The following is a 22,187-nucleotide window of genomic DNA, read 5'->3' as shown; positions in this document are numbered from 1 at the left end:
AGATGATTTTGGTCTCAATCAGGATGGTGGGATTGGTTGTTCAGTAGACCTTGAGGTGGGTGGTAGCCAGGAGGGTGGCACTGCCTGGTGAGGGACGTGGAGGGATGATCTTGGAAACTGTGGGTCGTCAAAAAAATGCACACGTGGTCTCAGCACCAGAACATCAATTACATTGGTGATCTATGATGCCTGGATCTGGAGCTGGCCTTTCAACCATTTTATTCTAATATTGTATTCATTTATTTTTGCTTCTGTTAATTCCATTCTTATAAAGTTCAGATTTTTTTCCATGTAGGATTGATCAATCTGTCAAATAGGGGTATAATTTTCAAAACTGCCTTTTGGCTTACTTTTGCAATAACAGAATGTTGTTTTCTTCTTCAAAAGATCAGCCATTGGAACTATAGTCACACATTTTTTTTTTCTTCTCAAATGAAGATGGTTTTATTATAAACAGTAGTTTTAAGTTGCAACGTGTCTTACGCTTGACCTAAATATTGTCCTTGCATTTTTGTCAGTTGGATTCTTTCAATCTGTCTTCTCGAAATAATGCTGATTTTTCCATCACGGACCAGACAAGAGGTAAACCATGCTGCAATTGTAATGGGGACAATTTACCAAATGAATTGATACCTAAAACAATGAATGGAGTGAAGAATGCAGTACTATCCAATCTAGAAAGCAGCCACTATCCCCAGGCTGATACATAGTACAGAATTTCCTCCCCTATCTCTACCCTCTACCCCATGCTGGCGCTCAGATCTCAGTGGGGAGGGCATGACTATCGCCCAGAGAGTGGAAATGTTCACTGAGGCTTAGGACGTTGGCAAGCAGTGGACTGCCTCCTTCTTGCTTGTAGAGGAATCTAATGGGAAACTACATTTGGTGGGGGTGGTGTTGAACTTGCAGAGAAGTTGTCAGAGGCACCCAATGAAATGCTGCTTAACCGAGGTCCCGCAGAACATGCTGGAAAACTCCCTTCAGGATGCACTGAAGCTTACTCCAGCTTTCGTGTCCTGAACGCAGGCTGAGCACCTCAGTGGCAAGAAAAGAAGGCAGAAGAGAACCAAGGAGCGTGTTCCTCCTGCAGTTCCTCCAGGGCCCTCTACTACATGCCTTAACTCCTTGCCAACTGGCAACGTAGGGATGCTTACAAAAATTAACCATCCAAGACTTCATATACCATTGTAAGTAATTTGAAAGTTTGTATGTTATTATGAAGACATTGGGGAGAAATGAATGGTCTCAAACACAGTGAGGCAGAAACATTTGTGGCCAACATATTAGTCTTAAAAAGTCATGAAGATATCTGCAGATTACAAAAGACAGGAAAAAGAAGATACCAACAAAGGGCCAACATTAATGAAATAGAAAATGTACTGTTAAGAAATCAATTAAGTCGGGATGCCTGGGTGGCTCAGTCGGTTAAGCGGCCGACTTCGGCTCAGGTTTGATCTCGCGGTTTGTGTGTTCGAGCCCCGCGTCGGGCTCTGTGCTGACAGCTCAGAGCCTGGAGCCTGTTTCAGATTCTGTGTCTCCCTTTCTCTCTGACCCTCCCCCGTTCATGCTCTGTCTCTCTCTGTCTCAAAAATAAATAAAAAAGTTAAAAAAAAATTAAAAAATAAATAAATAAAATTAAAAAAAAAAGAAATCAATTAAGTCATGTTTAAATGTAACACAGCAGAACAAAGGGGAAAGAAAGATGTTTAAAGTCAATGTTGTTGGGCAAATCACACATCGATACAAAAAAATTGTCAAACTCTATCCCAGTCTCACAGCATAAATAAAATTATATTCTGGGTGAATTGCCTATCTGAATGTAAGAGGTAAAATATTGAAGCTTCTTGAAGATAATCCAGCAAAATAGCTTCATGATTCTAAATCAGGCAATGTTTCATTTCATTTTCAGTTTATTTATTTATTTTTGAGAGAGAAAGGGCGAGAAGGAGAGAGAACGCACAGTGGGGAGGAGTAGCAAGATAGAGAGAGTCCTAAGCAGGTTCCACGCTGTCACCACTGAGCCCAAAGTGGGACTGGAATTCACAAACTGTCAGATCATGATCTGAACCGAAATCAAGAGTCAGATGCTTAACCAAGGGAGTCACCCAGGTGCCTCCAGCAATATTTTATTAAACAGGACATGTAAAGAATAAGTAAAAATTTAAAATATCAATAAATAAGACTATATTCAAATTGAGAAATTCTGTCATTCAAAATATACCACTGAGAGTTAACAGGCAAGACAGTGACTGAAAGAAGGTATTTAGGTATTTACAATATACATAACTCATAATGACCTTATATCCAGAGTTTTTATATGTGCATGTGCTTGTGTATGAGGGTGCGGGTGAGGGTGCCTTATTTTATTGTGCTTCACTTTACTGTGCTTCAGAGATACTGCATTTTTGACAAATTAAAATTTGTCTGAACTCTGTGTTGAGCAAGTCTATTGACGCTATTTTGCAACAACGTTTGCTCACTTTCTGTCTCTATGTCACATTTTGATAACTCTCCCAATATTTCAAGCTTTCATTGTATTATATTTTTGATAAATATTATTTATTTATTTTTTCAGGGGGAGAGAGAGAGAGAGCAGGGGAGGGACAGAGAAAGAGGGAGAGAGAGAACCCTGAGATCATGACCTAAGCCGAAATCAAGAGTCTGACGTTTAACAGCCTGGGCTACTCCAGTGTCCCTCATTGTATTAGGTTTGTTATGGTGATCTGTGCTTAGTGATTAAGACTCACTGAAAGCTCAGATGATGGTTAGAATTTTTGAGCAATAAAGTGTTTTTGATGAGATATGCATATTTTTTAAAGGCATAATGCTATTGCACACAAAAAATACTACAGTATTGTCTAAACATTGCTTTCACATGCACTGAAAAACTAAAAATTCATTTGGCTTCCTTTATTATTGTATTTAGTTTATTGAGGAGGTCTGGAACAGAACCTGAAATATCTCTGAGGTATAGCTGTATACACCAAGAGAACACTTGTTCAGTTATTTCACAAAGAGGATATCCAAAAGGTTAGTACAAATATGCAAATAAGTTAAATATCATTTGTCTTCGGGAAATGAAAAATAAAATCATAGATATTATTAAACACAGACCTAGTTAATTATATTAAGTATTGAATAGCGTGTTCTATTGAATAGAACTGGACCTCTGGGATAAATACTTTGAAAAATTTTTGCCACTGAGTGTATGCATTTCCTATGAGTCAGTTATTTCAGTTCTAAATTCACATACATCTGATATACGTGCATATAGGTCTCCAGACACAAATATAAGAGTGTTCTTTGATGAAAGATATGAAATCATCCCAAATTCCCATCCAAAGTAGAGTTGAAAAACATTATGGTATATTGACACAATGATAGAGTAATATACATCAATAAAAAAGGAATGAATTGTGTCTATGCAGCAATGTGATGAGACTCAATAAGATAATAAAAAAAAGAACAAAATAAGGTAAGGCGAAACAAACTCACAATGTACAGTTCCATTTGTATAAGATCAAAAAGTGGGTAAGCTCATTTAGAAGCCAAGACCAGATTAATCTTAGAGTAAGGAGTTGTGATGCCTAGATGAGGGCAGGAGGAAGTTTCTAGAATGCTGATAACAGTCTGTTTATTGACATATGTGTGTTCATTTTGTGCATATTTTGGCACATACATGATACTTCAATTATTTTTGTTTAATTTGCAGATATTAGGAAAGAAATGCAAGTACAATGAGTAGCACTTGCATTTAGATATTTTGGGCCACATAGAGAAAGCTTTCTGTGCCCATCTTCTGTCACTGCTGAAGCAGTGGTGTATACAGAATAAAGCATTCATTTAGATATCAAGTAAACAATGCCTCCAGCAATTGCAGAAGGAAGGTATATGACGACATAGTGCCGGGGCAGAGACAGAGGTGAGCAAATGCAAAAAGATCAGTTCTAAAAATTCTGACTGTCATGATGGTGGGACTCTGGTGGGAGCATGGGAGCCACCTTGGCTCTAAGTAGAACAGCTAATTCATTTCTGTTATGGGGTCCCATGTTATGGGACATGGATTATTTCTAATTTTACTTCTAATTACAAAGGTAATAAGAGCTCAATATTGGAAAAATGGAAACAGAATAGGGTAAAATAGTCATAACTGAAACTCTCAAAAGAGTTATAAAATTCACTTTTATAAGATGCATATATATATATATATATATATAGAGAGAGAGAGAGAGAGAGAGGATACTATATTCTAGATTGTATAGATTGCAGTAAATTATTTTTTAGAGGATAATACTATAATATGTGTTTATATCCAGTAATGTTAAGTCCTTCTAGTTTTCTGGTTCATATGATAGTCTTGCCTACATTTGGTTCTTTGAGTTTTCATGTAAATTTTAGATTTAATTTGTCAAATTTCACACGCACACAAGGGATTTTGAAATTTCTGACATGTTTTGGTTGTTTAACATTAAAGGAAATGTAATTTGGTGGCCTTTTTTTTTTTTTACGTATTCCACATATATCATTTTAATATCATTAGAATAATATATTTTATTGTATAAGAAAAAGTATTATATCCTAGTTTTGAAATTGTTTTCATTTTGTGGAACCACAATAAACAGCTCTTTGCATAAAGGTGATCCAAATTGTTTTTAGGGTTTTCCAGTATGGTGTCTACAAGGTATTAAAAAACAAAATCCAACTGCATACATTTGAAAGATCGTATTAGCTTCATTCAATGATGCATGAATCGGGCAGCATCCCACCTAGCAGATAAAAAGGAGCTTTGAGGAGCAGTTCAAAACGAGAGACTTTTGTACGTAGAAGGTAGTGGGGACAAGGAAGTCATCCAAGCAAAAGGTGAATTTGTTGTTATAAGATCGCTGTCTTGCAGGGCATGGTGGGGGTCTATTCTATTGGGTGAATTACCTCACTAGGGCTGACCAAGTAATTCCTGATTGACTGCTATAAGATTCCATTTCTGGGAGAACCAAAACTGTAATTAAGTATTTATGTCATTTGGGCCAGGTGGGGCTTGGTATAAGTGACCCCATTTGGGGTCTTGTTTTTAAGAAAAGTGAACCAAGTCAAAGGACCGGTACTATGAAACCTCTCGGATAATTGTTGTTTTGTGTATCATTTTCAAATATTTTCCATTTTAACCATCAGCATATGTGATTAAGTTACAGACTATTACTAGGATAGTATGTCATAACATTAATTTTTCTTTGTTTTGATCCAAAATATCATTAAGTATTATCTTTCAGACCTTGAAGAGAAAGATAGTGTTGTGTGTGTGTGTGTGGGTGGGTGGGTGGGGTTGTGTTTTGTGCTTCTGAGGCCAGAGAAAGACAGACAGAGACAGAGATACCAAGGATTGTTAAGACTGCATGACTACAATTCATTTTTATTTTTTTGCTATGTAAAGAATCAAAATGCTAATTATTTCCTGGAAAATATAAATATTTTAAATGATGCATATTATACTTTTATACATTTAATATAATTCATTATTTTTATTATTGTCAATTAGCTTAGGTAATGTACACATAATTAAAGGGCTATGATGCAAGGCTCTTTCCAGAACTGCATGGAGTAGGTTATTTCATAGCAAGTAATTGTAATGCGAAAATGCAGGGATTTTTTTCTAAAAGCACAAATTCAAGTATATTAAAATAAGTTTCAAATTTTCTTTTCCTTGGATGAAAGCTTCTTTTGTAGTGCAAATGGATTTTAATTAGAAATCTACATTTAAAAATCATATTAAAGGGACACTATTTTTACTGAGCTATGCCAGGGGGTAAATAATATTAATGCTAAATACATATCTTTTAAGAAAAGAATAAAATGAACTGTGATATGTCTTTGTTTAAGCACAAAGTTCCAATACTGTGCAATTGTCCTTTGAATGAAAGTTGAATCACATTTTCTTTATTCTAGCATCAAATCTGAGCATTTCAAGAGGTAAACAGTGATACTTTGATGCTTTGCTTCAAAGCATCCAGAGGAAATTAATCAAATTAATCCATTCTTCTTTCTACTGGCAACAAAAATTATTCGCCGCTTTGGACTCAGGGCATTTCACAGGACTCTAATGAGTTTTGGGAAGGGAGGAAAAAAAAAGTATTAAATGGTGGCATTAAGCATGAGATTGTAAGCTACTCAAATTCTTTCTTTATGCCAGATTGGGGATGTAATGAGTGAAGCAGGAGGCCCCTGGAGGCTTGGAAACATCGCAGAGTGCGCTGCCTGCCTATGGAGGCAGCGGCTACCCAGCATCTGTGGCTCATTGCCACGTTGGAACTCAGTACTAAGTTTGGCAGATATTCGAGTGTTGGTGGAAAAGACAGACATTTGTAGTTTAATCTGAGCTCTGTCCATTTTTGAACTGTTGGTGTTAACAATGTCCGTGTAAGCAGAACAAAAAAGTTGGGAAGCTCTTCCTTATTAACTGAACAGAAAAATCATTACTTAACCTTGGACCTGTCCTATCGGTGACTGTTATAATCAAAGCTCCCAAGAGAATTTAAAAATATTTAAGTGACAACTGTCTCTGAAGGCAGTTTTTCCTTGGGGCTAATCAAGAGAAAAATTTACTTCTTGCCTGAGACCATTGGTTGAAGACCAAGCAACTTTTTTTTTTTGTTTATTTATTTTGAGAGAGAGAGAGAGAGAGAGAGAGAGAGAGAATACCAGCAGGGGAGGGGAAGAGAGAAACGAAGAGAGTGAATCCCAAGCGGGCTCCACATTGTTAGTGCAGAGCTCGATGCAGGGCTCAAACCCACAAACTGCGAGATCATGACCTGAGCTGAAACCAAGAGTTGGACACTTAACCGATGAGCCCCCCAGGGGCCCCCAAGACCAAGAAACATTTAATCATGCAGTTAATATAGGATTGCTTACATATTTTCCAATAATCAAGTGATTGCTATTTACAAGATTATTTTTAGGAGTCACTATAGGACAAGCATTCTCCAAAACAAGAGAGGTTGCTCTCAAAACTTTTATTTATTTATTTATTTTTTTATTTTTTGCTGAAACTATACGCTCTCTTTCTGTATCTCTTCCAAACCTCTAAAGGAATTCTCATACTTTTTCAAAATTGTAGCTGTAGGGATAGCTAACTTACATCAGCTCTGTGGGCAGACTCAGATCCTAAACACAGCCCTGGTGTTTACTCTGAGTCCCGGGTTCCTTGTTGAGAAAATCAGGGTCTTTATGGAATACCTCCTAGGCTTGTTCTGAAAATTTTGTAAGAAAATCTTTAAAGCCATCAGCACAATAACTGGAAAATAGGAATTGTTCCATACATCTTGATTATTATTATGTCCTTTCAAGTCCCTCTATTTTGCCTGGTTGACATGAAAACTTTGCTGCAGGTTTCAGAAGACACATTTTTCTCCCAGTGGAAACTTCACATCTTTCTAGTAATCATCTTCTTGGGGAAAAATAGTATTTTTATTCACTGCCGCTCATTTCTAATGCGTGTTTCAGATGACCCCCTTTCTGATCTTTTGAAAATTATCATAAAATTATAAGTGGCTTTGACAATTATCTAGTTATTAGACACAAATGGATACACAGGAACTGAGAGAAATTGAGTGATTTGCCTGGGCCAAAAGTAAATGAATAAATAAATAAATAAATAAATGTGCAGAACTGGGGCTAAAAGTTTTGTTTGCTTCTTTCTTTTGCTTCATTTATACATCTCTTTTTGAATATATTTATAGATTTAAAAAAAATCTTTGAATGTCTTAATTCACAGACTTTATCCATTAAATTGGAAAGAACGGGATACATTCATAAGAGAAAACTCTTATTTATACGGAAAAATGCGTTTTTCAGTTTAGCTATCATGGGCCAAACATCTGGGTACCTGTCAACCGATTTTACATGATTGACATGGTTTGCATTCACATCCAGATGTTTCTGCATTTTGAGATCGACTTTCACACATTGACAATATAAATGATCAATAGAAAATCGTATTTCATGGGCATTATGAATAAAGGTCAACACATTTATTTTGGATTCCTCTAAATAAATATTTCTTAAATGTCATATTTGCATAGCATTAAAAGTTTTCAGCAAATGCTTGTGAGGAGTGCCCCTGTGACACTGATGATTGAATACATTATCTTGTCTCTTTCTAATGAAGAAAGCAATGTATTGCCAACCTTATTCGAACTAAGGGAACCCCTCTGACCACTTCAGATGTCCAAAATGGATTTTACTTTGGAGGATGATATTTTGCTAAAATAATATGAGATTTATCTTTACTGTCCGCTAAAGAAATAAGGAAAATAAAATGCCATGGGAATTGTTATTTTAATGCTGTATTCAAAAGAATAAAAGTTAAATATAGAACTTTGAATTGCTGTCCTCTTTTCTCCTCGGCTGGTAGAATATGTTAGTAGTCTGGAGATTGGGAAATTCAACCTCACACAATACATCCAACTAATGAGATTGCAGAAACATTGTGCTTTCCATCATTTCCTTATCAGTGACAGTCAGTCCATTAAAAGCTCTAACCCCAAGAAGTGAATTTCAGTTTTAAACTTTTGCATTCTGAAAACACTCTTCCCAAGACTGTTAATAGATAAGATGGATGCCACATTTGGTGACAGTTCAAGACACTTACCCTCCCGGAACTGTTTTGAAACCAACAACAGGCCTATTATCTTCTCTTAGAAAGACATTTTATAGTGCTGTTTAGTGAATTGTGAAATTCTGAAGGAAGTTTTATTTACCTGTGTTTTTGTTTCCTCACACAATGTAGTATCATACGTTACAATACAGGCTTGTGATCTACATTTTAATTGCATCTTTTCAGGAAAATTGAATAGATCTACGAAAAACTATCTTCCTCTGGACAGCAGCACTATTTGGCCTTCTGAGAACAGAAAGGTGATGATTTATCCCTGGATCCTTAATATTTTTGGTTGCAATAAGTTAGGCATGCTCACAACTGAAAGAATTGTAGGCTAATCTATGCAGCCTTTCCAAACTTAGTGTTTGTTAATTTTAAGAGAAGAAATTTAACAAACTCAAGCACAAAGGTATGACTTCACCTCCTGACACGGAGGAGATTTGCACTCACACCAAGGTCCCCAGGAAATAACCATGACTATAGGACATGGCATACAGGGGGAGTTTAAAGTCTTACTATTTGAAGTGGTTTTATAAATCCGAAGGTGTATAAGTTTCCTTCTATGGATGTAGTCAGAATAAGTCAAAAGAATAACTGAATTCAACTCCCAAATTTAGTCCCAGAGGTTTCAGAAAACAATAGGGAAAAATTATCTGAAGCAAGTAAGCTTTTGAGAAGACCGGCATCTAGGCCACTGTTCTATCTGTTCCTCCATGAGGATGGGAGATAAGGGCATAAATCGATGTTTCTGGAGCTGTTCAATCGATAACTACTGGTTTGAGATGTAAAATAAGCAAGGAACGAATCAATTGATACTTAGGATCATTTGGTGACACAAAAAGTGCAGAAATAAGTATTGCTAGAAATAGCGATGCAGCAGCTGATTTATAGTCCACATACAATAGGAAATAACACAGGCGATTTTGTGTATACCTACTGGAGCAACGTTGTGAGCACAGCGACAAAAACACGGTGTACGGGAGAGGTGAGTGCTCATGTCCCGCCAGGTACAGAGATTAAAATCTGTTTACAAAATGCAGCAAAGGACAGTTGGCTGAAAATCCCATGTACATCAGAGGATACTAAATAGAAACAGGATCCTAGGTATACTTGAATGAAGTACACGGCATTTGAAGCGGAATCATTTACTTTCAGTAAAAACGGTTCTCATAAGACCTCGGAAGCTAGGAGCACTGTAGAGAGATTGTCAGGGTGAAATTATCAAACAGATCTCAAATATAAAAATTTAATATCGATAATAGCCAACAGTTTGGGTCATTTATTCTCTGTGCAATAGCATGCTGTATGTGGCATATTTTATTTAATCTTTGCAATTAATCTGTAAGGAGACATTGTATGTATGTCAACTTGGCAGGAGAATAAATTGAGTTTAATACAGATTAGGTATCTTTTCTCAAGATTGTGAAACTTGAAAGCATCAGAATGAGGGTTTGAAGCAAGGCAGTATATTCCATAACCCATACAGTTAAGAAAGAATTATTCTAGATATTAGTATATGTTCTTTGATGCTAAGAGACTCAATCCATCCATCTAGGGTTGGAGGTAACACTAAAAATATTTTTTTAATCAAAATTTTAAGAAAATATTTTTTTTAATTTTTTTAACATTTATTTATTTTTGAGACAGAGAGAGACAGAGAATGAATGGGGGAGGGTCAGAAAGAGGGAGACACAGAATCCGAAACAGGCTCCAGGCTCTGAGCCATCAGCCCAGAGCCTGACACGGGGCTCGAACTCACGGACCGCGAGATCGTGACCTGAGCTGAAGTCGGACGATCAACCGACTGAGCCACCCAGGCGCCCCAAGAAAATATTTTTAAATAAATCTAGTCCAAACATAATTTTAATTTTACCTTCACAATGTACTAGAAATATAGTTTAAAACGTTTTTCATAATTCAAGATTATTTAAATTTATATTAATTAAACATGATAACAGGAATATATGTATGGATAATTAGAGTAAGTTTTTCAGGTAAATTTCCTGTGTCTAACACAAATTGTAAATTTCAGCGAGCAAGAAAAATAAATTGCAACTCTTGAACAACAGCAGCCTCCTATTATAAACACCATGTGTAATATAACTCTCCATAGTCATAACTGTAAAAACCATTTGCTTAGCACAGTTTTTTCGCCTTTTTTTGGGGGGGGTAAACAAAAGAGATACTAAATTTCAGAATGAGGAGCTATGGCTAAAGCTTTTTGTTCTGTATGTCATTAGGATAAATGGTATATAAATATTTCCACGCTCATTCTATGTATTTACAGCAAAGCGTAATGATTAAGCTAATGCTTTGAAATCTGGAAATCACATTTGCCACTTTTCCTCTAAGGGTGTCAGATTAAAAAAACATTATGACTTATGATCTGTGCTTCAATTTCAGTTAAATCAAGACCACATGAAAGAACTAGGTACTGACAATATTAAATTTTTGCACATATGTGACTTTCCAAAACACCACAACTGTCTGCTCCTTGTTCTTACTCATTTTTCCTTTGCCTCCTCTATTAAACTTTTCAGCAAATATCATGTTTATCTTAAAAGGGCCTTGAGTTTCAGTATTATCATTTCGTTGCCCCATTTACTCTTTAAACGTCCATAAACTGCTGTTCCCCACACCTGCACCTTGCTACAAAGATGCTATTATTATGGTATCTGACCTTGATATTGCTAACTGTGACTCACAGCATAGTATTTACAGGATAAATCCAAACACCTTAAGTATAGATAGGTGCAGAAAAATCTAGTTAACAAAAACTGACGCTTGTAAGAAAAACTAAAGCAAAATGCAGTGCTTAAGCAAATAATATCTCTTGACATACTACAAGGAGTATGAATATTACAGAGTCTATATTCATTGTCACTCACGTCAAAGTGGTGAATCCACTGGTCATCTAACTGGCCTGGCTAAATTTTAATGGCTAAGGTCACTCTCCAAATAGGCATATTAGTTATTTGCCCTGAGATGGGCTTGGGAAGTTGGCTCTCCAACTGAGTGATGTCCTATCTTATCAACCCAATTTGACAGAATTAAGACAATTTTCAATTTAAAGTATTATGCAATCTTTCCTCACTAATATTCAGAAATTTTGTCTATACTTGAATATAATTGGATTTTTCATGATTTTGAACTTGGCTCCCTATTCCAAGACAAAAACATACGGTTTTATAGTATATTAGAGCAACTGCCAGGTCAAATACCCCAATTTTAGCTTCCTTCCACCTTTACAATATTAAATCTGTTAAAATAATTTCCAGAATATTTTGGCATATAAATGAATTGAGCTGTGTATTCTTAATCATGTTTATGTGTGTCCACTGCTATTGATACTTTTCTTTGGATTTTATTAAACACCACATTACATTGTGTCAAGTATAAAAATATTTTGTTCCTAAAAAACTGAGATATGAACCATGAAATCCATTCCTTTTTTTTTTAATTTTTTTCCAACATTTATTTATTTTTGAGACAGAGAGAGACAGAGCATGAATGGGGGAGGGTCAGAGAGAAGGAGACACAGAATCTGAAACAGGCTCCAGGCTCTGAGCTGTCAGCACAGAGCCCGATGCGGGGCTCAAACTCACGGACCGTGAGATCATGACCTGAGCCGAAGTCGGTCGCTTAACCGACTGAGCCACCCAGGCACCCCTCCATTCTTAATTCTAGAGGACAAACTGCTGGTTACCAGAAGGGAGGTGGGTGAGGAGATAGGTTGACTAGATGATGGGAATGAAGGGGTGCACTTGTGGTGATGAGCACCGGATGGTATATGGAAGTGTTGAATCAGTACATTGTACGCCTGGAACTAATACAACACTCTCTGTTCACTAACTGGAATTAAAATAAAAACTTAAAAAATATTTTTTCCTAAGACTTAATTGCCATTTGCAAGTGAGATTTGAGATTTGTGCTTCTAAAAAAAAAAAAAAATGCCATTCAATCTGTGGTGCGACACATGCAAAGTTCATTTCAACCTGTATCCTAGAACAGTTTAAACATGGTGAGACCTGATTTCACATATACAAAAAATTCCTCTCTAAAGCCATATGCTCTCTGAACCTGTACAAAATGGTAGTTTTTGTAGAGTCTAAAAAATTTCTTCAACAACATTTCGTCATCATTATGTGTATTGTTCAGTAGTCTTCTTGTTCCTTAATTAAATTTGCGAACGTATTTTAAAAAGAACAATGAATTGTATTTAATAATTAAATATATTAGCACAGAATTATAAACAACAATGACATATCACCTTGCAATTTCAATATCAGAAGGCATGAAACCCTTCTTATTTTTTCCTGAAGAGATCTGACAAGATTTTATATAAATTTTGAATGTGTTTTTTTTCCCCTTTTCTTCCACTTAATTTTATAGTCCTACCAAAATAATGAGCCCTTTAATTAAGGTAAAAATTATGGAGGTTCCCTAAAGTGTGGCAGCAAAGGAATGGAGGTATCAGTGACTGAGGGATGGGTTAGATGGGGAATCAGCAAATTGTCTTGACGGGGTTTTTGGAATTGTCTTGACAAGGCCATTGAATGGGTCTTGTAATTGTAAAGCCTGGGCACAAATTGGTTGGTGAGTTTCTTGAGCCGCCATTAGGGATGTGCTATGAAAATTGTATGAGAGAAACAGATGACAACATAGGCACAGTCTGTGTGGTGGTGCCTTGATGGTGTCTTGGGTGTGGACACGTCCAGGTGCTTGGCAGAGTAGAGCTTCACTGTGGTCTCATCTGGGACGTCTGAAAGATTGGTGGAAGCATCAGCTGGTTCTCGTAGTCCACGTGAGGCAGTAGCCAAATTCTCCCTGTTGGTACATTTCCAACATCTAGGTGAATCCAAGGTTGGTGAAGATATAGTAGGAATAGATCAATCCATAAAGCATCTGGGATGCCTGCTCGGTTAGGTCGCTCTGGTTAGGGTCGTCTCCAATCTCTTCATTAGGCTCCAGCTGTGGATGGGGAGGCACCTGCTCACTGAGTCCAGTGAATTTGTTCTGGATGTAGTCTTCGTGTATTTCATAGAAGAACGCATTGCCACGGAGCCCATAGGACCAGTATCATTAACACTATTTTTCAGATGGTTAAATCACTTACTTTGAATTTATTTATTTTTCCATATCGATTTCCCAATGCTCCTTGGTGTCTATAATTTTGATTTTCTTGACTGTTCTTAAAAGTCTCTGAAAGCTCAGTTACTTGTTTTTCTTTTCATTCACAAAACATGTGGTAATTAAATTTTTTTCTACCTATTTTAATAAATTATTTATAAAAAGCAGTACAAGGGAATGACATTTTTAATTTCTATGTCCTTTAAAGTTTTTATTAATATAGTATTTATAGAGAAAAGTGCCCATATCAAAAGGGTTCAGCTTAATGGATTGACTTCACAATCAGAAGACAGGAGTTTAGTCAGAGTCAGGTCAAAAATGCCATAAGCCTAGAACATTCTCATCCCAATCACTACTCCAGTTAACTACTCTCCTGATTTCTAAAACCAAAGACTAGTGTTGCCCTTTTTGTAATAATGTTAATAAAATGCATTATGCACATTGTAAATAACTGATGCAGATTTTGTGAATATTCCTTAATTTTTTTATGGCTTCTCATATGACTCACATTTATGTGGTAGTTTCCAGTTTGGGCTGATAAATAATGTTATTATGAAAATTCTAGTACATGCTTTTCAGTGAACTTATGGATATACTGCTGTTGGGTTCAGGTCTATACGGTGTGGAATTAATGATCTTTAAAAAGGTGTGTGTTGTAGATACTGCAAACAGCTTTCTGAACTGGTTTCATGACGAAGTTTTGAGGACATAATGGACTTTGATATTTGTAAGGAATCTAAAAACTCGGCTTTTCCTTTTACACATTCAAAAACATGTGTGTTTAACTTTATAATATTTTATTTATTTTATTATCTCTTCAGAACCTGAATCAGCAACCCCGGGCCCAATAGGTTCTCCTGGTGATTCCCACTGCCTGCTAAAGTTTGATCTTGGCGACAATGACATCTTTACCTACCTGGTAGGGTCAGGGCTCTTTATTAATGGATTGGTATATTTTTCAATATTTCCCCTAGCTTCAACACAGGTATGACGGGCGCTAAGATTTCATTTTTTATTTTATTTTTTAATGTTCATTCATTTTTTGGGAAAGAAAGAGAGAGAGAGAGAGAGAGTATGAGCACGGGAGGGGCAGAGAGGGAGACACAGAATCCGAAGCAGGCTCCAGGCTTTGAACTGTCAGCACAGAGCCGGATACGTGGCCGAAACTCGTGAACCATGAGATCATCACCTGATCCGAAGTTAGAAGCTTAACCCACTGAACCACTCAGGCACGCCCAGTGTGGAGCCTAATGTGGGGCTTGATCTCAAGACCCTGAGATCAAGAGCTGACTGAGATCAAGAGTCGGATAGTTAACAGACTGAGCCACCCAGGTGCCTCAAGGTTTTCATTTTAAAATGATTCCCTTTACAGTGTTAACTGTGAATGGATTAAAATGGAAAGTTTAGGGGCACCTGGCTGGCTCAGTCAGTAGAACATAGGACTCTTGATCTCTGGGTTGCGATATGAGATCATAACCGATATTGCGTTGTAGAGATTACTTAAAAACAAAACCTTTAACACAAAATAAAATAAAATGAAGTGGAGAGTTTACTGAATCAGGGACTTTTATAGTCCAACCACCTCCCCCCAAATGCTAAAGACCTAATAAAGGAGTAATTGGGAAATCGGTACTTTCCACTTAATTTTTTTGATAACTTTAACTGCTCTAAAAAAATAGTCTATTAATTTTGAAAATGTACTGCATTTTAATCTGCCTGTGCAATGCCTTTGGCAACTTGGACAAATAGTTAATAAGGAAAAGCCATTTTAATCATTTATTAGCTTTAAAAATATATATGTAGGTAATAGAGTTTTCTATCCCAAAATATATCTTCTTGTTCTAGAGCTAAGGCTGAGTTATAAACGTTGGCAAAGTTTTGTGGATTGTGCTTGAGTTACTAATGTCTAAAACTGAATTATCACGGGACTTTTTGTATCATATTTGGTTTTTCTTTTATTAAATTTTATTTTTTGTATATGCTTTTATTTGCAGAAAGTGTTCTGGTGATTATCTGGCTAAGTTTTTCAAAAAAAAAAAAAAAAAAGAATAGTTATAGATTTAACAATACAAGAGATGGGGCCCCTGGGAGGCTCAGTCAGTTGAGCGTCTGATTTTGGCTCAGGTCATGATCTCACAGCAGGTGAGTTCGAGCCCTGCGTCAGGCTCTGTGCTGACAGCTCGGAGCCTGGAGCCCCTTCGGATTCTGTCTCTCTCTCTCTCTCTGCCACTAACCCACTCACATTCTGTCTCTGTCTCTCTCAAAAATAAATAAACATTAAAAAAATAAAAAAAAACAATACAAGAGACAATTGCATATGCTCAAAATAAACACATTCTAATGGGCAGACTAGTGAAGTTTCCATTTTAATTAAAATGTTTGACCTCAACTATAAATTTGATCTCTTAACAGCTCAACTATAAATGTTATAACTGTCATGAAAGGGACTTGAGAACTACTCCAAAGCAACAAGGAATAGAATCAAAAGTGTTATTTTTATATCACTCAAAAAATACCAGTTGAGTTTATTAATTCCAGTCTGTCAAAGTCATTGACATGCTGTATGAGACACAAAAAATAAGTTTGTAGATCTTAGCAAACCAATTTTCCTTGTAATCAAATAATGGTGAATTAGGCCAGCTGAATGTTGTTTCCATACTGAAATTCATCTGCAATATATAAACACAACTTAGGACCAGATTGGTATTGTGGATGATGGATGGGGTTATTTTTTGATAAATAGCAGGATGCGTACTCCTTTTCATATTTTAAAGTGTAGTTAATAAGATTTTATGTTTTTTTTTTTCTTGACCTTTGAGACTGTCATTTCATACCTAGTAGATCAATTCAGCACTGGTAACAGAACCAAACAAGTCAGTGTATATGTTAAGAAAGGTTTTGATTTGCATGGAAGGCGGTGACAGGAGTGTCCATGAGGTTATCAGGCCAACAGGTGGTATTGACTGTCAGGAGTGTAGGTAGTTATGACACAGTTTTATACAGTGAGAATTCTGAGGAGAAGGGAACTGAGATTATTTGGGCACAATAGTGATCAGTGGGAGGAACTGGTCTTCTATGCCATTAGATAGCCCTGCTGTCTGAGACCCTGGTGTGAAGGCACCTTATTAGCTGACCGCATGTCGGGATAGTAATGGAGTCCTGTTATGACTCAGGAGTAACATGAGGGTATGAAAAGACATCCTGAGGCTGGACCAGCTGTCATGAGGTTGGATCATGGATGACATGCAAATGAATCGTCAGACTCGGTGGGGGTTTTATTCCAATGAGTGTATGGACAAAGGAATGGGGAATAACCTGAGGTTCCTCAGAACAGTTTTAAGAGCTGTGATCTGCTCCTTCTGATAAGCGTTCACGGCTACGCACCGAAGTCTTGGGAATGAAAGAGCCTGCAAACCCTCAACGTCGCCATGTGAATTTAAAGTTTAGATGTGTGTAAGGAGTTCAATATAACCTGACACCTTTGCTGATGTTTCACTTTGCTGAAGGATGTGGGCACATCCATTCAGTGAGCCCCCAAGTTCAGGGAGTTGGGGTGGATGCAGATATAGCTGAGTGCCTGTTCACATGCTTCTCGCCTTGCTTGTCCTCCACTATGAATTCCAGAAGGAAAGAAAGCACACTATTGGTGTCCACATCGGACATACTCGCCTTCTGCAATGGGAACATCCTCCTGACATTCTTGGTGATCATCATCTGGTTGGTGAGCTCTTTAATGTACAGCTACTTTTAGCATTTTTAGGTTGATGAGAAAGGGTCACCTTTCTCCTTTCCAGCCTGCAGCTCTCCAAGGAAATCAGCTGGTGGTCCACCAGGTACTGCAAGTTCTTACACAAGGGCTGGATACCAAGGGAGCTTGTCCCCCTGGCAACCCCTTGCCATTTTCCAACTCTAACTCGACAACTGAGAACCATCTTTAACACCTTTCAAGGGCCATTCTTCTAAGAAGAGAAACTGAAATGGCCTGCAATTCTCAGGCATGGACCTGGGGCTAGGGTGACGGCCGGGTTTAGAAGGGAGGCAGAGGGATGGGGAGGTAAAGCTGGAGTCATCCCTCTTGAAGTCTGCAAGGCGTGACTAAAATAGGTCTTCGTGGCATTGGGTTTGCTTTAAACAATTAAAAATTAGACTATTGACCAGCATATTCATTAAGTGTACTAATAAGACTATTGATATCTGTGAAGCTCTTTTTTAATCAAAAAGAGCATTTTTAATGTGCCAAGATATAAATTATGGGTACTTCAGGATTATTGTATCATGGAATTTCCCACAATATTGGATTTTTATGCTCTTTTTAATTATGTTGGCCACTGATATTTGAAGTTTGATTTGTGTTTATAAAGTTTCCTTAAAAGATTCTTATGAGAGCTGAAATGTTTGACAATTTAGAAGTTATAGACACTTTTAGAAGGCAACTTGGTAAGGTACCACATGCTGTGAACATTGCTTTTTGTGCTTTCCAAGTCACACGGGGATGCCTGTGAACCTGACCTACACAAAGTAGTTATTTTGGTCCTTTAAACTGCCTGCCAAACTGTTGAGGAAGCTTTTTGATTTGGGCAGACGGCCACTTCAAAACAAATCAAAATATAATATTTGGTCTCTGAACTTACCTACATTCAAATCTTTGGATATGAATGCTAACTCAGATTGAATTTGGGGTCTAATTGTTTTTGATGTTCGTAGGCAGTTTACATGAAATATATTTGATCAAACAGCTAACACAGGCTTCACTTCTTATTGGTTTGTTGTGTAATATCCCTTCTGGTGCTGTATTATTTGAAATAAAAAATTAGAGGATAAAATATTAATATGTAGTTCCTACCCAGAGTAAGATAGACAAGATATGTATTAACAAGAGACACTGGTCTATTTCTGAGGCTATGCATGTATAGCTTACTGCTGAAATGTAAAGACATTTCAAAATGTGTTATTTACCGACAAAGTTTATGAGAAATGTGAATATGAACAGAATACATAAACTTACTAGTTTTTAATACAGTGGTATGGCATAGACTTGAAACAATGACATAGATTTCAAGCAAACGAAGGTAGTTATGTTGATTTAAGGAGCTCTTTCCAATTTACTCATATTCTTTATTGTCTTATATTAGAGCTAGCTTATATTCCTCCCTTCTCTCCTTCCTTCCTTCTTCCTTCTCTCTCTCCTTCCCCACTCCTTTGCTCTTTCTTTCCTTCCTTCCTTCCTCCCTCCTTACCTTTCTTTCTTTCTTTTATCTCTCTTCTTCTTTCCCTTTCCTTTCCTCTCCTCTCCTCTCCTCTCCTTTCCTCTCCTCTTTTCTTTCTTTCTTTCTTTCTTTCTTTCTTTCTTTCTTTCTTTCTCTTTCTTTTTCTTCCCTTCTTTCCTTTTCTTTATTTCTCTCCCTCTTTCACTCCTTTTCTCCTCCCTCCCCCTTCCTTCTTTCCTTCCTTCCTTCCTTCCTTCCTTCCTTCCTTCCTTCCTTCCTTTCCCCGAGTTTGTGTGCATTCTCTTATATCTATAAAGAAAAAAATGAAAAGAGACATGAAAAACTCATAAACATGGTTATATATAAGAGGGTGCATGGTTGAGAAGCAGACTTGAAAATCAGTTCACAAAATATAACTTTTTATGCAGTTTTGGTTCTGGAATCTTGCTGGTTCTTTACATAATTAAAAAGGCAATAAAAAGCAAGTTTTAAATAGTGTAGGAAAGTGAAAGTGATGTTTATTATACAGGCAACATAATCAAATAGAGACAATGGTTAACCAAAATAAAATACAGTAACTTCATAATACTCAGTCGTTTATAATCTTAGGAACACAAAACTGCCAATAATCTTAAACCACACTCAGTTATACTTTGATAGTTAATATTGTTATTTTGAATTTGACACTATAGTAAATATTCTAAGATAATTGAAATAATTCATTGTATCACATTCTCAATAATAGTTAAAGAGGTACAAATATGAAATTTAAAGAATTAGCAAAACTCTGATTTTCAATTTAACATAAACATATCAAGGTGGATTTATTTTTTTTTAATTCAATGTTTTCCAGCACTCTTCACTGAAAACTCTAGAAGCTAATAATCAATAGCAATGAATACTCTTTGTAACAAGGTATTGGTCTCTAAATACTATTTTTTTTAAAAATGTGTAAATTTGTTTTATTTTATTGTGATAAGAATATTTAACATGAGATTTCTCCTGATAATACATTTTAACTATAAAAAACATCACTGTGGACTATAAAGACAATATTGTATAGCAGAACTCTAGAACTTTGTCATCTTGCTTGAGTGAAAGTTCACACCTATTGACTAATAACTCCCCATTTCCTCTCGCCACCGCAGTCCCTAGAAACTACTATTCTACTCTTGGATTCTATGAGTTTGACTACTATAAATCAAATCATGTAAAATTTGTCTATTTGTGACTGGCTTGGTTTACTTATAATAATGCTCTCAAGATTCTTCTCTGTTGTCACAGATAACAGATTTTTCCTCTTTTTTCAGGCTGAGTAATAATCCACTGTAGGTATATACCACATTTTCTTTATTTGTTTATCTGTCAATAGACATTTAGGTTGTTTCTTGGCTATAATAGCAATGAAATAAACATGAGACAGGTAGCATCTCTTCAAGATTCAGATTTTAGGTATTTTGGAGTAATGTCCAGAGTGGGAGAGCTGAATTATATGGCAGTCCTATTTTTAATTACTTTAGGGGACTTTATGCTATTTTCCATACTGGCCATACCATTTTGTATTCCTACAAACAGTGTGCAAGGGTTACAATTTCTCTACATCCTCACCAACACTTGTTGTCTTTTTTTTTCTTTTAATATAATAGCCATCCAAAAAGATAAAGTGATATTTCATTGTAGTTTCGATTTGCATTACCCTAATGATTAATGGCATTGAAAAAAAATTCATATGCCAGTTGGCCATTGTATGTCTTTCTTGGAGTAATGTCAAGTCCTTAGGCTATTGTTGAATTGGGTCACTAACTTTTTTTTTTAATTTGAAATATAGGAATTCCTTATATGTTTTTGAGATTATCCCCTTATCAAATATATGGTTTTCAAATATTTCTCTAATTCATGGTTGCCTTTTAGTTTGTTGACTGTTCCTTTGGCTGTGCAGACTTTATAGTTACATGAAGTCCCACTTGCTTATTTTTGCTTTTGTTGCCTGTGCTTTTGGCATCATATTCAAAAAATAATTTCTGAGATCCATATCATGAAGTTTTGTCCTGTTTTCTCCTAGAGGTTTTATATTTCCAGGTCTTACATTTAAGTCATTAATCCATTTTGAGTTGGTTCCATATGTAACGTTCCATTCCATTCTTTTTCATGTGGATACTCACTTTTCCCAACACCGTTTGTTGAAGAGACTCTCTTTTTTCCCTTGTGTGTTATTCAAACCCATGTCAAAGATCAGTTGATTTTATGTGTGCAAAAATCACACATGTGTTTATTATTGGGTTCTCTATTCTGTTCCATCTGTGTGTATGCCTGTCTTTATGTCAGTACCATGCTGTTGTAGGTCCTGTAACTTTGTAATTTATTTTGAAATCAGTAAGTGTGATACCTCCAACTGTTCTTCTCAAGTTTAATTTTCACATATTTATGAATTTTCCAGGTGTCTTTCTGCTTTCGATTTTTAGTTTCATTCCACTGTGGTTGAAGAAGATACTTGGTAGGGATTTAAGCTTCTTAAATTTGTTAAAACTTGTTTTATAACCTAACATGTGACCTATCTTGTCAAAAAACATGTGCAGTTGAAAAGAATGGGTATTCTGCTGCTGTCGGGTAGAATGTTCTATATATGTCTGTATATCCATTTGGTCTATTGTGTTATTCGGATCCTCTTTTTTCTTATTAATTCATTTGGATGTTCTTTCCATTATTAAAAGTAGAATGTTGAAGTTGTCTACCATTATTGTACTGTTTTTCCCATCAGTTCTGTCAATGTTTCCTTTGTAAATTTAGATGGGCTGAATTTGTATGTATATATATTTGTAATTGTTTTATCTTCCCAGTGGATTGGCCCTACTAATATTATATCATGTCATTTTTTTTGTCTTTTGGAACAGTTTTTCCTCAAATTGATAATAAATATTAAGTGTAATTTATTATCACAAGTTCATTAAATATATCTTTTATTCTTTTCTCATTTTTGAAAACTTGTATTTATAATCATGGTTATTCATATTTGATAAATACATTCAAAGTATTTATAAAGCATTTAAAATTTATAAGTGGAAATGTATTACTCAATGTTTTTTCTTGATAATGGAGAAATTTAAGCAAAACCAATAAGATTTTTAAATCATAAATGTGGTAATAAAATTGAATCTAACTTTAAAGTATTGGATAAATATAATTAAAGAATAAAATAAACC

At 36.0% G+C, this 22,187-nt stretch overlaps 1 pseudogene; it reads right to left on the bottom strand.

Moving 5' to 3' along the window:
* Positions 1 to 13,080: 13,080 nt before the first annotated feature.
* On the bottom strand, positions 13,081 to 13,729 carry LOC115523973 (annotated as a pseudogene).
* Between the last annotated feature and the right edge of the window lie 8,458 nt (positions 13,730 to 22,187).

This window comes from Lynx canadensis, chromosome A1 (genome assembly GCF_007474595.2).
Source record: "Lynx canadensis isolate LIC74 chromosome A1, mLynCan4.pri.v2, whole genome shotgun sequence".
In the NCBI taxonomy this organism is placed as follows: Eukaryota; Metazoa; Chordata; class Mammalia; order Carnivora; family Felidae; genus Lynx; species Lynx canadensis.
This window is presented reverse-complemented; position numbering and strand designations above follow the sequence as displayed.